This window comes from Anabrus simplex, chromosome 7 (assembly GCF_040414725.1).
Source record: "Anabrus simplex isolate iqAnaSimp1 chromosome 7, ASM4041472v1, whole genome shotgun sequence".
NCBI classification, from domain to species: Eukaryota; Metazoa; Arthropoda; class Insecta; order Orthoptera; family Tettigoniidae; genus Anabrus; species Anabrus simplex.
The window spans coordinates 125,481,400-125,497,478 of record NC_090271.1 but is presented as its reverse complement, the minus strand read 5'-3'; positions in this window follow the sequence as shown (position 1 = coordinate 125,497,478).

Sequence of the window (16,079 nt, the reverse complement as noted above, 5' to 3'; positions counted from 1 at the left end):
ACATACTGTGAACAGGTTTTGCTTTCAATGTGCTGTTTCCACTCTAGGAAGCTTGAGAAAGAAGGACATTTTTTATCCTCTGTCTCAGGTCCTCCAATTAAGTTTGTGTGGCACTGACGCTCGTGCCGTTTTAAATTATAACTGTGCGTGAACTGTTTATCACAAAATTTACACTGGTGCGGAAGAGATGTCTCGCCCTTTAAACAAGGCGCAATTTCATCTAGTTTCTCTGGATGGGCCTTAGAAACATGTTTCCAAAAATTTTTATTTTCTTTTACCACATTCAGAACACGAGTATTTCTTAACGTTGCTCATTATAACGCTATGTAAGTAGGCCTACCTAAACTGAAGAAAAACTAAATAAACACGCGGCACGTAACTAAATAGACACTATAGCTGGGCACACCAAACGAAATACACTAATCCCACAGGTACAGTAACGAACACTATGCACAAGTAGATATTCGAAAATATACACACGTAATTTTCTTCTCAAACCACTCGTACAATAAATACACTTTCCTGCTTTAAACACGAAATAGTCACTGCCCGGTTCTCTTCGTATGTATTCGTAGTGTACCTCATAAACATTACTATAGTTCGTTCGTTCGTTCAGCAGATCTCCTACAGTTCGTTCTTTTGCATTGTCAACTCAACGCCAGTGCGCCGTTCGGAAATCTTCGGCGTGTTCCGTAAGGGTTCGGCTGTGGTATCGAGGTGGAGCCCGAGTACGTCCCGTCAGGGGCTAACGTCGAGTGTGTGGTGCAAGCACGCGTCAGTAGTTGGAAGTTGCAGCTTGCAGTGTGCAGAGGTGATACTGGTGGTAATCTGAGAGGTGTTTTGTACGAGTTGTGGGAAGATGTCCCATGCCATGTTGGGAGTTCGAGATCTGCTGTTGAAGGAACCAGGGAGAAAGATGCTGGAGTGTAACAACATTCTATGGTTATGAATGTTAGCCATATATAATTCTACGGAGAGTCTACGTAAGGTAACGTGTTGGGCCTTTTCAAACTATACCAACGCCATCAGCAAAGTGGAGTCCATTCTTGAAAAATGAGTCATGACTGCGTGTGAATATTTTGCGTTGCGGAATAAACTGAGTACCAGTTATTGAGAGAGAGTTATTTCATAAATTAAGACATTTATTATTTATATCAATATTCTCTTTATTTTGTTATATATGTTCAAGGGTGTATCACGACGAGCTCTGCTCGGATTTCTAGGTAAATACAGGTTTAATTGACTAAGTATATTGTATGAGATTAATATATATTCTGTTTAATTTCTATGGGTGGGGGAAATTACCAGATAGACTCCTTTTCCAATATTAATTTTTTAGGTATCAAGTGATTCAGATCTCCTTGTCACAAGGCAACGACCCTGAAGATGAGTTTCAACAGCCGGCAAAGTTTAAGAATTATTTATTTGTATATTTATGGCTCCCAAATTCCATTAGTCATTATTATTTATATTTATATTTAATAGAGAGATTTCAACGGGAAGGCCTGAAAAATATAATTCTCAAATATTTATGTTATTAGTGGTTGTATTTTAATGAAAATCGGTAGGGAAATTCGGAGAAAAAGTCGCCGCAATACAGGTTACACATAATTGTACTCAAGCTGTGAAAATGGTAATTTAGGGGAAGGCCTGAAATGTAATTCCCAAATATTTATGTTATTAGTGGTCCTATCTTAATGAAAATGAGTATACAAAGTCGGAGAATAATTCGCTATAATCTAGGCCATAAATCATTTTAATCACGGTGAGTTAATGGTACTTTAGGGAAAGTTATTAGTTTCAGAAAGAAAAATCGACTCATTTTCTGATTCTTACCCTACCTCTAAATGTTCTAATGTTGCGCCTGTAAATTACACCTTAGTACATAGTGATGTGTGGAGTGAACTTGTGAAAGAACTACTATGTAGTGAGTGTCGAACCAAGTCAATTTTCATTCAATTTAGAAAAAGCCATGGTTTTTCCTCTAAAATTATTGTTAAATGCAGAAATTGTGATTATGTTTCTGCAAATGTATATAGTTCTCCAAGAGTGAAAAATAATAATTCACAGAGGCCTGCTTTCCATGTCAACAATGCTATGGTTGAGATATTTAGCAATCTAGGTAAGGGTCAACGAGGGTTGGAAAAGTTGGTATGGGCATGAACACTTTAGGACCTAGGCCTTTTTCAGCCCATCTGAAACTTTTAATTGATGAGGGAAAATTAATGAGGAAAGAAGTACTAGATATGGCTGCACAAGTTGTACGCAGTTCTCATGGAGCTAATGACAATGAAATATTAGATATGTGTGTATCATATGATGCGAGCTGGCATAAACGTGGTCACACATCCAACTATGGAGTAGGGTTTGCTATTGACATTCAGACTGGTATTGTGCTAGATTACCATGTGCTGTCAAAGTACTGTCAGAAGTATGTGGTAGCTGAAAGGGACTTGGGGAAACATAGTTCAGAATTTGATATATGGTATGAAGGTCATAACAATTCTAGTGAGTGTGAAAAGAATTATTGTGGGTACTCCAATGCTATGGAAAAAGATACTGGAGAGATTCTGTGGAGGAGGTCACTTGGCAAGGGGTTCCGCTACACTACCATGTTGTCAGATGGGGATGCTAAGACTCATGTCCATTTAAATCAGATTCAAGTATATGGACCAGGTATCACCATAGTAAAGGAAGAGTGCATTAATCATGTATCAAAACGCCTTGGCACTGCTCTTCGCAATACTGTTAGAGATTGGAAGGCAAAGGGTGAAACACTAGGTGGGCGGAAAGAGGGCAGCTTGACGGAAACCACCATGACCAAGCTTGGGCATTATTTCAGACATGCCATAGTCAACAACATCCCAGATGTGGCTAAAATGAAGAGGGCAATTTATTCTACCCTTAGACATTGCATGTCAACAGATCTCAACCCTCAGCATATAACTTGCCCCAAAGGTGTCGATTCTTGGTACTTCTTTAATAGACAGCAGACAGAGGGGAAACCAGTTGACAGTCATTGTCGAATGACTTGCAAGCTTAGTCCATCTGTTGTAACCAAGATTGCACCAGTATATCAGCGACTGGCTTCAGATGAAATGTTGCGACGTTGTTGTGCTGGTAAGACCCAGAATGCCAACGAGTCACTTCACAGTATGGTTTGGTCTAAGTGTCCGAAGGAAATATTTATTTCCAAGTCAAAACGTGAACTAGGTATACTCAGGGCAGTCTCAGAGTTCAACATGGGACACTACAAGACAACTGAGACACTTCATGCCATCAGGAATTCACTTCTTTCTTCAACCACCCAGTCATTTTGTCTAAATCACAAGACAACCGTCGTGTAGCTCGGAGCAGGAAGAGGACCAGTGAACAACACAAAAAGGAGAGAAAACATCACAAACTGGTAAAAATATCAACAGAAGAAAGATTTAGGAGGTCTGAAGGTGCAACGTATGCTGCAGGACAGTTCTAAAGTGAGTTGATTTTCTTATGCATTTTTCTCACATTTGTTTTTTCTCATGCATTTGTGTCTTAAAAATACTCCTTGCGACACAATTGTGACCTGAAATGAATAAAACTTGGTGAGTCTACTCTTATATGTGCTAGGATGGGAAGTTATCATAGGTTTTGACATGGACTGGTTTTTTCTATTGATTTCCTGATGTAGAATTTGGGTCTTGCTGTGAATTTAAAAAAATAATAATGAAGATTTCAGAATTTTTGGGAGGAAAACTAAAACTCTGATAACAAAACCGTTTATAACTTTTGTTTCTGTATGCAAGAGCTACATTTTAGCAAATTTTTAGCTTCATCAGACAAAAACTTCATCGCAAGGGACTTTTCCGCGTGAGTGCATTTTAAATGACAAAAAAAAAATAACTTCAGAATCAAGGTACATACACAGCTAGATTTAGTACAGGGCCTAACTGTAATACAATACATGTGTACATAAAATTTGGTTCCAATAGCATGTAAATTGTAGAAGTTTTCAAATTCAGTCATAACTCCCCTTAATAGTGGTCGTATCGATAAAGATTGCATAAATAAACCTAGAATCCCTCTCCAAAATATTCCAAAAATAACGTTTTTTCAGAGGTATGTCGTATTATGGCCAATAAAATCAAACTGAACAGAAAAAATAAAGTTTATGTCAAATCCTCCCCCCAAAGAGCCTCCAAAGGCATCCATGGCCGAAACTATCCCCTCCCCTACACCTAAAATATTCCTTTTGCAGATATGTCATTTCAAAAATTTAAGAGCCCAATAAACACAACATGTTTTTAAAATGTCTAAATTTGACTCTTTGGAGGATAATGGGAAGTTCCTACCATGAACATACTGAAAGCCGTATCACCTACATGATTGGCACCAAGAATTAATAATAATATAATGTTATTTGCTTTACGTCCCACTAACTACTCTTTTACGGTTTTCGGAGACGCCGAGGTGCCGGAATTTAGTCCCGCAGGAGTTCTTTTACGTGCCAGTAAATCTACCGACACGAGGCTGACGTATTTGAGCACCTTCAAATACCACCGGACTGAGCCAGGATCGAACCTGCCATGTTGGGGTCAGAAGCTGCCTCAACCGTCTGAGCCACGCAGCCCGGCGCACCAAGAATTAAGGCTGAAGAAAAAAGAAAAGCCATTTCTAAGCAAGCAGTGAAGGCTCGTGTAGAAGTGGAAGTTACTATCCCTAAACTCGGCAATAAGTGGGGTAGAGAGATTTGCTCTATGGCGGGCCACCCTTGCCACCAGGAATTAATCTGGTTCTGGTTGTCATTTTTGCGTGAACCTCAGGGCCAGGTGCTTTAATTCTAAATTTTACGACTTTCTGCCAGAAAACCGAACTCATGATCTTCTGGGTGAACCGAAGAGGTATTTACCGCCCCATATAGGCAGCTAATTAGCTGCTGTTAAAACCTATTCAGAAATTTTGGGATACTACATATAAAGGTACTGAAAATAAGTAACTTGGCCATGTCTACACCAAACTTATAGTCGGGCTGAGTGGCTCAGGCGGTTGAGGCACTAGCTTTCTGACCCCATCTTGGCAGGATCGATCCAGGCTCAGTCCGGTTGTATTTGAAGGTGCTCAAATAAGCTTCGTGTCGGTAGATTTAACGAAATGTAAAATAACTCCTGCGGGACTAAATTAAGGCACCTCGGCGCCTCCGAAATCCGTAACAAGTAGTTAGTGGGACGCAAATCCAATAACATTATTACCAACCTTACAACTACACAAACCCCAATCACTTGGCAGAATTAACGAGCGACCATGAAGTTTATAATTAAATACAATGTAACTCACTTGAATATAACGGTTACAGTGAATTCAGAGATATACAGGTACAACACTACAAACTCCAGTGAAATACATCGTAAAACTACTTACTCCTAAAATTTTGGCAGCAGTTCATTAAGGCACTATGCGACTGTTGTAAAATAATACCTTGATATAATACTAGAAGAAATATCATGGCGTTTTTCAAAGGTAAATAAATATAAAACGCATCGTTGATGTTACATAACAATTATGACTGTTTTGTTATATTTTATTTTATATCTTTATGATGCTACTTTGTGGAAAAATGACTGATTTACTTTGGTTCTCTGACAATATTTAACTCGTCATTTTTCACTCCACTATTGGTGGAGTGAGCCTGCGAAATAAAAAAAAATTAAATAAAATGTGTACTGTAACGAAAGTCTGGCATCCTATGTCACTGATATCTCGACTGAAGTCCTATGTGAAGTTAACTGAGTATTTTTTCAATGGGGTTGACAGACGTAATAGCTCATTCTGGTTCGGCGATAAAAGCAATGTGATGCTAAGGCATATCAGTCACACTAAATTACCCTAGGACGCCTCATCAGTGACGTGTAGGCCAACTACGACAACTGACAGCAGAGCAGTAGGGGATCGAACCAACGTTCGGGACGAACACAATAAAGACAACGATATACCATAGATAAGAAAACTAACTGGCCCCAAATAGCTGTTAATACCAAGAACTTAAATTCCGGACTGAGTGCTTGCACGGAGTTCACTCACTCTTGTGAGATGAACTAAGAGCTGTATCTGAAATGAGTAGTTCGACGTAATGCTATTCGGAGTACAACTATTGGATCCCCGAACGTGTTGGCCGTGTAGTTAGGTGCACGCAGCTGTGAGCTTGCATTTGGGAGACAGTGGGTTTCCCTTTGTTTCCCATTTTCACACTAGGCAAATGCTAGGACTGTACTTTAATTTACGCCACGGCCACTTCCTTCCCACTCCTAGCCCTTTCCTTTATCATAGTCACAATAAGACCTATCTGTGTCGGTACGACGTAAAGCCAATTGTAAACTGTTGGATCCAAATGTTAAGAAAGGTGCTACTTATAAGGCATATGGAGCAGCAATAGCATATACTGGCTCAATGAGGAAAGCAATAACAAACTACCTAATTTCTGGTGCGGGTTTCACCACATTGCCCGACTGCAGTTGGGTATACGCGGAGGAAAATGATGCCATGTCATTTGGGAGGAGCTTCTGGTGAGTACTTGAGTTTTTGGAACTAAGTGAATTACCCACTTCTTCCAGACTGGATTGGGTACGTGTGCTCAACCACACTACATAGTGCGGTTCCAGTGACTAAACACGTTAGTTCGTTGTGTGATACACAGTAGTAAACGGCATACAAATTATCAAATTGTCTCTACAATACAAAATTTTAGAGGATTTCGGCAAGGAATATTTTATTATAATAAGGGACAACACTATATATTATATTTGCCGAAAACAACTATATTTTATAATGTCTCAGGGGACTTCTCTCGTCCGTCTATGTTTTCAAGAAAATATTTATTTTCGATCCTGTTGGATTATACGAACAACGTACAGAAATTTATACAAAACTTTTTTGGTGGTTGTTGGATCTGATTTTGTTGCCGAGGTTACCCCTAATGATTTAATATATATTATTATTTGCTACTGAAATGTGGCACCCAAGCATGAGCCCTGCTCATTATAGCTTGTACGTCTCAATTCGACGTAGCTATCGCTTTCCCTTTAACCACATTAAATCTCGTTGTGGATTTGGAGGATCCAACCAGTCTCCGGGCTGAAGATAGACAGATATGACTGAGAATCAGATGGCAATCTGGCAGGGTTTCAGGCTTCTTGGCCGGCTAAGGCTCTTGAAGAATTGTACGATATACGAGTGGATTTGTTTGTTTGTTTGTTTCATTTATTCATCAATTCTATATCTTTCTTTCATTATTACAGACGTCTGACGTATATAATCAACAGGGATTTACTAGGTGTTTATAGATAACCATGCTTGCAAGTAAACTAGTAGACCTGGAGTGTTTACTACTTGTACTGGTGCCATAGCAGTCGGGAGATAATAGATTCGAAACCCCACGTTTGACAGCTCTGAAAATTCTAAATGAGAAACCGCGCAATGGACATCAGCCACGGCCGTTTTCTTTCCCAGTATAGCAGTTTCCCAACCCACCGTCATCGGAAAACGAATGCTTTAGTGTAACATTAAATCGCTAACAAACAAGTCGTGAGACGCAGATCTTACAGTCAGACATAGAGTATCTCGCATACAGAGCGAGAATTGCCCAGCCACAGACTCTCAAAACTTAGGCTTATCAATGTCATCGTTTTTTCTTTGAAATTTCAGTCACCAATCAGCATTATAATAAATATTAACCACTCTTAATAGGTCCCACTCTAAGATAGAATTTCAGTCTGATTTTCGTACCAACTAGATCAGAAATTTCATCAGTCACTCACCGCTTAAACGAAATTAGTTTCCCAACGTACCATCTTGACCAATAAGCCTCAATTAGGTGCTGTAATCACATTTTGTTCATTAATTTATAACTCTCAGGTTCTTATCTATGAACAAAGGCAATGTAAAAAACACCCGCGAAAAGAAACAAATTCATCAAAATCGAATGACATGTTTCATACTTGAAAAAACATCTTCAGTAGTGTCCAGAATTGTATGCAGTAATAAGTTAGAATGCAAACTTAATATTGAAGCGGGTAACAAGTATAGTCTTCCCTACACAACGGTTTTGGTATGAGAGTTGCATAAACATCAGGAATACGGCCCAAGAGAACCCCTAGAATTTATGTTTCTCTCTTCACATAACGCAAGAATAGGCTAGACGACCCTCAACCTATTTCGTTTGCATTCTAACCTATTACTGTCTAAACATTCAGAGTCTAATCATCGGGTACAAACACCGGCCAAACGAAACGTATTTTCCACACCAGGTAGAGAGAACACAAAAACGGAATTAGACAACAGACATTCAACCTTCAGCGAACACAGATATGATAACGCCCACCATGATAACGCCACCATTTCACATAAATCAGCAAAAAATCTTTAAATAACACGTCGAAAATAATAACAAATATATATTACGTTCATGAATCAATAGAAATTTACATCGTGAAGAAAGCCAACCAGAATATCTTCAATGATCACACGTACCTAAAAGATTCACCACTCTTCTCTTCACTCTGCTTAGATTAATCAATCTGCTTTCAGTGAAGTTCAACATTTTAAACTCCATTAAAGTTTTGTAATTTATTAAATTCGCCATTACTCATAGAACAGCCTCTTAAATAATTACACAACGCTCTAAAATACGATAGTAATAATATTAGACTACAATTACGCGTGCGGGCCGATGACCTTAGATGTTAGGCCCCCTAAAACAACATGCATCATCAATTACGATTGTGCAACTACCATGGACCCTTCTATACGCATACGACATCGTCCTTCTTAGTGAAACACGTGAAGGAGTCGAGGCAGCCTTAGAATAGTGGATAAAAGGTTTGGAGATGAATGGACTCAGAGTAAGCCATAAGAAGACGGATTATTATCTGCGCACTTTTTAGCGATAGATTTACATCCTAGTGCTGAATCGGTCGACTTCTGCTATCTTCGAGATTCGTATTGGCAACCTTTGAAACACAAACTAAGAATCGCTTATGATCGCTGTGCGACATCTGGCGTACACTTTAAGTACTCGTACTGTTGTTGTTTACACAGCAAAGCCAAACTATAGAATTCATGCTAGGAACACGTTTCGCATCGGGAAATGTTATATAGTATTATATATTGTGTGTGTGACACAGTTGTTGGCGTAAGATAATAAAGGTTTAGAAAATTCATGTCGATCGATCATATTATCGATTCAATTCAGATTTCATTTTCGTTCAGTTGGCAGTACTACCGGAACCGGCAGTGCTCCCTTCTTACTCCTCAACCGAGTACAAAAATATATCACTAAAAAGTGCGCGTACTATATATGTTCTGCAACTTCCCCAAGCCAGAAGTTCAATGTCCACTCAATACAATGTACCTAGCGGTCACCCACTGGAAATGACGAATATATTCAAGTACCTGGGCTCGGTTATTACCACCGATACGACGATAGGTGATGACGTGACAGGCGTCTTATGTTACAGAAGGATGCCTATAGAACTCGAAGGCACGATATAAAAGACTGTTGTTAGGCCTGCCCTCACTTACGGCTCCGAGTGTTGGACAAGGCAAAATAAGCATGATCAGCAAATGCTTGTAACGGAAATGTGGATGCAGCGGTGGTCAGCGGGTGTCACCCTCTTGGACCGAGTGCGCAATGACCATATGCCAGGATCATTTAATACGGTTCCTATCTCTAAGAAATTGTAGGTGCGGCAGTTGAACTGGCACGGACACGTACGACGTCGAGATGAAGATCATCCCGTTAAGAGAGCTCTAGTAGTCGAGGAACCAAGGAGAGGACACGGACGTCCGGGAGCAACATGGTGGCGTACAGCCCAAAAGGCCTTCAATAGAAACGGCTTTCCAGTGGTGGACACATATAACCGCAGGGAGTACTCTCTGAAGATCAGAGGAACCGACCCTGAGTGATATTTGGGAGAGTCCATTGTGTGCTTCATACGGCCAGGAAAGGAGAAGAGAAATTATGGTTGCGCCGTGGGCAGATGACATCACCATAACATGGCGTAAAATAAACCTTAACGAACAAACGTCCCTAAAAACTTCCCAAGCTTCACTACATAAAACAAATCAAATATCTAGCAAGCACAGCAATTCAAACTCCATTAAAACTATAGAATTAATTAATTCATGTTCATTAAACACCCCTTAAATCATTCAAAACAATTTAAAATATAATATAATATAATATAATATAATATAATATAATATAATATAATATAATATAATATAATATAATATAATATAATATAATATAATATAATATACTTTACGTCGCACCGGCACAGATAGGTCTTATGGCGCCAATGGGGTAGGAAAGGGTTACAAGTTGGAAGGAAACAGCCGTGGCCTTAATTAAGTTACAGCCCCAGCATTTGCCTGGTGTGAAAACGGGAAACCACAGAAAACCGTGTTCAGGGCAGCCGGCAGTGGGATTTTAACCCAGTATCTCTCGAATTCAAGCTGAGAGGTACATTTCCTGAACTACGCGGCCACTCGCTGGAATAATAAGAAGATGAAGAATATATAATTACAACTCTAAGAAGTCTCATTACATCACCAGATGGTGACGTAATGGAATATTACAGTAAACAAGCGAAATGACACAACGCCAGTGCCACCGTACTGCGCAACGTCGCACTTCTAGGTATAACAGTGGAGAGAGAAGAACCACGTTGAGTAGTAATTCATTAATATAAGGCAGGGCCTCCCAGGATGCATGCACTGGTGCATTGCGCGGCGCAAGTGCCAAAATATGACTTCGCTAGGTTGACCAGAGTGCAGACCCCCACTTCTCGATTTTGAAGTATAGCGCTGTCCCTTCGTCCCTCTTTCCTTACGTCTGTCTCCACCTGTCTCCCCCTTCCACACTCGCTCCCAGCGCTCCGCAATCCCAGCCGATTTGAGCCGAGCTTGCCCGAGACTACTCCCGGATACAAAACTGTAGCCCAAGCCGAGCCGAGTCGGGCCGATGGACGATGCACAGCACCTCTGCTCCTAGGTTTGCACGCGTGGGAGTTTGAGCGTTTGAAAGGCACTGCTATAAGGTACTGTATATAATTTAAACAGTTATTGGAAGAGTGGACAAAGGTTTAACAAAAGTCGTTTGACGCTTTTCAATAAGATTATACATCAATTCCTAAGAACCTGATGATATTCTTTCAAGTACGAAATATGTCATTCTATTTTTATTTCAGTTGTTCCTTTTCCAGGTGTAATCTGTCGTTTTCCTTTCTCAGGTATTCTCTAATTTTTATTATTCAAAAATTAGTTTCGACAGTCTGAATAAGTTATCAATTAACTGAATGGAATCTGAAAAGAATAGACTTCCACTATAACAAAGTATTAATTGCCACATCATCGTGGTGTAGCAGGTGATGGGAGCTGAGTAGTACCATATAACAAAGATTTCACGTTTCATTTCGGGCAGAAAGGGCGGCACTTTGTAAGCGGGAAAAATTTACTGATCGTCATGTTTTTCATTAGACAAGGTATGGAACTTTGATGTATGCAAAACATGATTACCATTAAATATCTAACTCTCAGCTTTCGAATCCATTTAGAATGAATTCTTGGTTTCCATACCAGAATAGTTTTTGCTGAAATCTACGGAGAAGAAAGAGACGTGAAAATATGATGCAGAAGAGGTGACTTAATTTTAGTAGTCAAATTATTAAAAATAATTTAAATCGGATCCAAACCTGTTAATAGTTTACGTACAATTATCTCTGTAATTCGAGACGCAGAGATGACGAAAATTTTCTGCCACAGGAGTTCTTTTACATGCCGGTAACTACACACACACACACACACACACACACACACACACACACACACACACTAGGCTGACGTATTGGAGTACATTGAATTACCGCTGGACTGAACAAGGATCGAACACATCACCAAAATCTCAGAAAGCCAGCACTCTACCATCTGAGTCTCTGAGCCCGACATTGGTAATGCTGATTCACGACAGGAATAGTTTCTCCAGTTTACTTGATCTTAACTGATTTTAACAATCTGTAATTGCACTAGTCCATATTCATCTGGTATTATACCTAATTTATTGGGATCGGGACTTGACGTAGATTTGGCACCAATTTACGGTTGTATGTCCATTCTGCCCTCGTAATCTTTAGGCTTTCGGTCTGAGCAGCGGTCGCAGGTAGGCCATGGAACTTCGGGTATGTTGCGCCATGGGATTTGTAACTTAAAATCTTTATAGCCTGTCGGACACACAATTTCAATATAAATATTACACTATAACATATCTGTAAAAGTACTGTATACTATTGAACAAAGACTGAAAAGCTTTTAAGTTACATTTAGCTGAATCGACACTGGAGAGTAAGGCTTCCTTCTTAACAGAAATAAATATTACTATGGATTTGGTTTGGTCCTCCTTGACGCCAAGCCTGCGTTGAGGGATGTATTGTATTCGCTATTGCGTGTTGCTACGGGGGCTGGTAGAGTAGTGTGTTGTATCTAGTTGAAGGGGCGTGTATTAATACGAATATCCCGTGCCAGAAGAATAAGCCTCATGTAGTTTAAATATACGGCCCGGCCAGAAACCGAGACCGTAGCCTTCTGAAACTACGGCAGTATGCTGAATATTCAGTCAAGGAACAAGTACATTGTTTTTAAATGCATTGAACCTGCATATATTTTATGATCTCCTATAGCCTCGTAGTTAATACACGAAGATTATCCATTAGCCATTGTTTTTAAATGCATTGGACCTGCATATATTTTATGATCTCCTATAGATTCGTAGTTAATACAGGAAGATTATCCATTAGCCATTTACTTCCGAATAGAGAGATACCTTAGTGAAGTTCCACGTATTCGCTTTCCGGCGTTTTAGAGAAAATTACAAAATACGTGTATGATATGCAGCAGTAGTGTAATCCAATATCCTTGCCAAACAAAATTGTTTTTTTCCCTGGGAACAAACAGAAACATCCCGGATCATTGACAGTTTGTCTTTCAGTTTTAAACAAACTACCACCTCTCAAAGTTTGTGTGTCTTTATTCTCTGACTAGTTATTAAACCAAACATCCAGCTCAAGCCTAGACTGCTCTGTGTAGTGATCGATAGTTGAGAACTTGCACGGGGTTGTACCTCTTTCAGGACTCACTCAACAACAAAAAATGTGGAGGGATATTGTGACAACATCGCGCATTAGGAAGACACACTAGACTTCTCTTATCATACATGTACAAGTTGAGTTAATTTTTTGTCTCGTACATACATATTAGAACGGTGGTTTTCTGAGGCGGGGTCCGATTCTGCCTCCATCAGGTGGTATTTCAAGGTGTTAAAATTCACCCGCCTAGGTCATGGAGACTTGAGGTCCCGTTTGCCGCGCATATTCATCAGTCTGGCAGTTTCTCTACGGTATGTTATTTTCTTAATGTGTAGCGAATGCTAAATGATTTCAACTGCATAATCACGCCATACTTCAATTTAATTGTGATACATGTGTAATATTGTTCCTTTTGTGAAAGTCTGATTGTATAGTATTAAATAAAAAATTCAAAAAGCTATTTTTATCACATTTAAGTTGGTAAAATATCAACCTTTACCTCTATGTCAAAATACGCTCAGAGGGCATTTAGTAGTCCCCCAACCCCATTCCCAACACCACCCCCCATCCGCTGTATCCCACAAACCCGGGTACGTTTTGTTGTCTGCACATTTTTGCTCACGGCCACCCCACCCCACCCCACCACTTCTACACTAATTCCCAATCGCCACTACTGAACATACTGACAAGTGAGCCATATTAGACACATATGATCATTAGGGTCTGGTAATAAATAAATAAATAAATAAATAAATAAATAAATAAATAAATAAATAAATAAATAAATAAATTGATTTAAAGTGATTCGGTATCTTTCGCCGTTGTCACTTTATCAGCTGCTAAATTTAGTCTATGAAATTGCTTCGCGGGCGAATTCAAATAGGCTATGCAACGAGGTGTTGCAAAATTTTGCACATCCCTAAACACAGGCATGAGTGCCATGCCGAGCATCACCTATGAACTCAAACACATCGTGGGTTTCAGTGGGTGTAGATGTAGCATACTTGCTAGAGCGCAATCCTGTCAATTTGGAGGTCAATGTTCAAATCCCTCTCCCAGTGAAGGTTTTCTAGGACTGGTCATCTCAAGCTGGTGTTGAGCCACGTGGAAGTTTAACAACACCGCCTCGCAAAGGCCACTTTAATTCGCCCGCGAAACGATCTGATAGGCCACATTCAGTAGCTTGTCAAATGACAATGGCGTGAAATGTCGAATTACTTTTTTAAAATTATTTACCAGTGTGACCATTTATATAATGCTCATATAGGTCTACCTGGTTAACTTTGTTTCTAACCATCCCTTATAAAGAGTGCAGAAGTCACGCAAGGGCTTCAATAATTTGTAACTTTATTTATTTTTTGAACGAAATTTCTATGTTTCTGCTACAAAATTTACATGCATGCTCTGGAAATATTTGCACACTAATTAAGATAAATTATCTCACATGAACATCATTCGCTTCTTCATATACTGTAGAGGAATTTAACACAAAACCGAAGAGTCTCAAGCTATAACATATTCATTTCTGAGAGAGAGAGAGAGAAAGAGAGAAAGAGAGAGAGAGCTTCTGTCTGATATATTGCACAGTACTGTATAAGTCAAGTGTCTGCTCTGGTGTACGTATCTGTAGTGAAATAGGGCAGAGAGGTGGCTCGGCGTGTAACTCATGAATCAATCCACCTTTAAAATGAACAGGTGTATGTTTTTTGATGGCCAAGTATATGATTTCGTCTCTTCTTTCTAGAAATAAGTGCAGTCCGTTTCAATTAAAATAGACTTCCGACCTTGGTTGACCTTCTTTGTTTACTTCATTTTCAAAAGCCGGACTGAGTCGCTCAGACGATAGAGCTCAGGCATTATGAGCCCAAGCTGGTGGATTTGACTCCGGCTCAACCTGACAGTATCTGAAGGTAATACAATACCCTAACCTCTGGTCAGTAGATTTGGGGCACGAAAATGAACTCGCACAGAACAAACCTCCGTCACTTTAATGTCCCTCAAACTCGCGAAAGTGGTTCGTGGGACGTAAAATCAATAACAACGTTACCGTATCTCATTACACGATTACGAGTTCAATTCTGGCTAATTCCGGTGTCATTTCAAGGTTATAAATTGCATGATCCTAAAGTTGCTGACTTACCGACTTCAAATACGTTAAAGAAGACTTGAGGGAGGTAATTTTGACAACCTGGCTTCTAAGAGATTATTATTATTATTATTATTATTATTATTATCATTATTATTATTATTATTATTATTATTATTATTATTATTATTATTATTATTATATTACGAGTTTAAGAAAAGAAATTTGCTCACTTCAAACATTGATATCGGAATTAGAAAGATGTTTTTGAAGACTTTCGTGTGGAGCGTGGCATTGTATGGAAGTGAAACATGGACGATAACTAGCTCAGAAAGAAAGAGAATAGAAGCTTTTGAAATGTGGTGTTACAGAATAATGCTGAAGGTGAGATGGATAGATCGAATCACGAATGAAGAGATACTGAATCGAATTGGTGAGAGGAGATTGATTTGGCTAAATTTGACAAGAAGAAGAGATAGAATGATAGGACACATCTTCAGACACACAGGACTTCTTCTGCTGGTTCTTGAAGGAAGTGTAGGTGGTAAGAACGGTAGGGGTAGACCAAGGTATGAATATGAAAAGCAGATTAGAGCAGATGTAGGATGCAATAGTTACGTAGAAATGAAAAGGTTAGCACAGGATAGGGTGGCATGGAGGGCTGCATCAAACCAGTCTATGGACTGATGACTCAAACAACAACATTACGAGTTGATTAGGCTACTGCTTGTCAGAGTACTTAAAAGCAATGAATGGCGAGGTTTGAAACTTAATGAGCTTTCCAGCCACTGTCAATAATATAAATATTTCTAACCCTTTCCTTCCACTAGTGTATATAGTAAATTGAATCCTAAAATGAGTGGTTGAACAATTATAGTCGT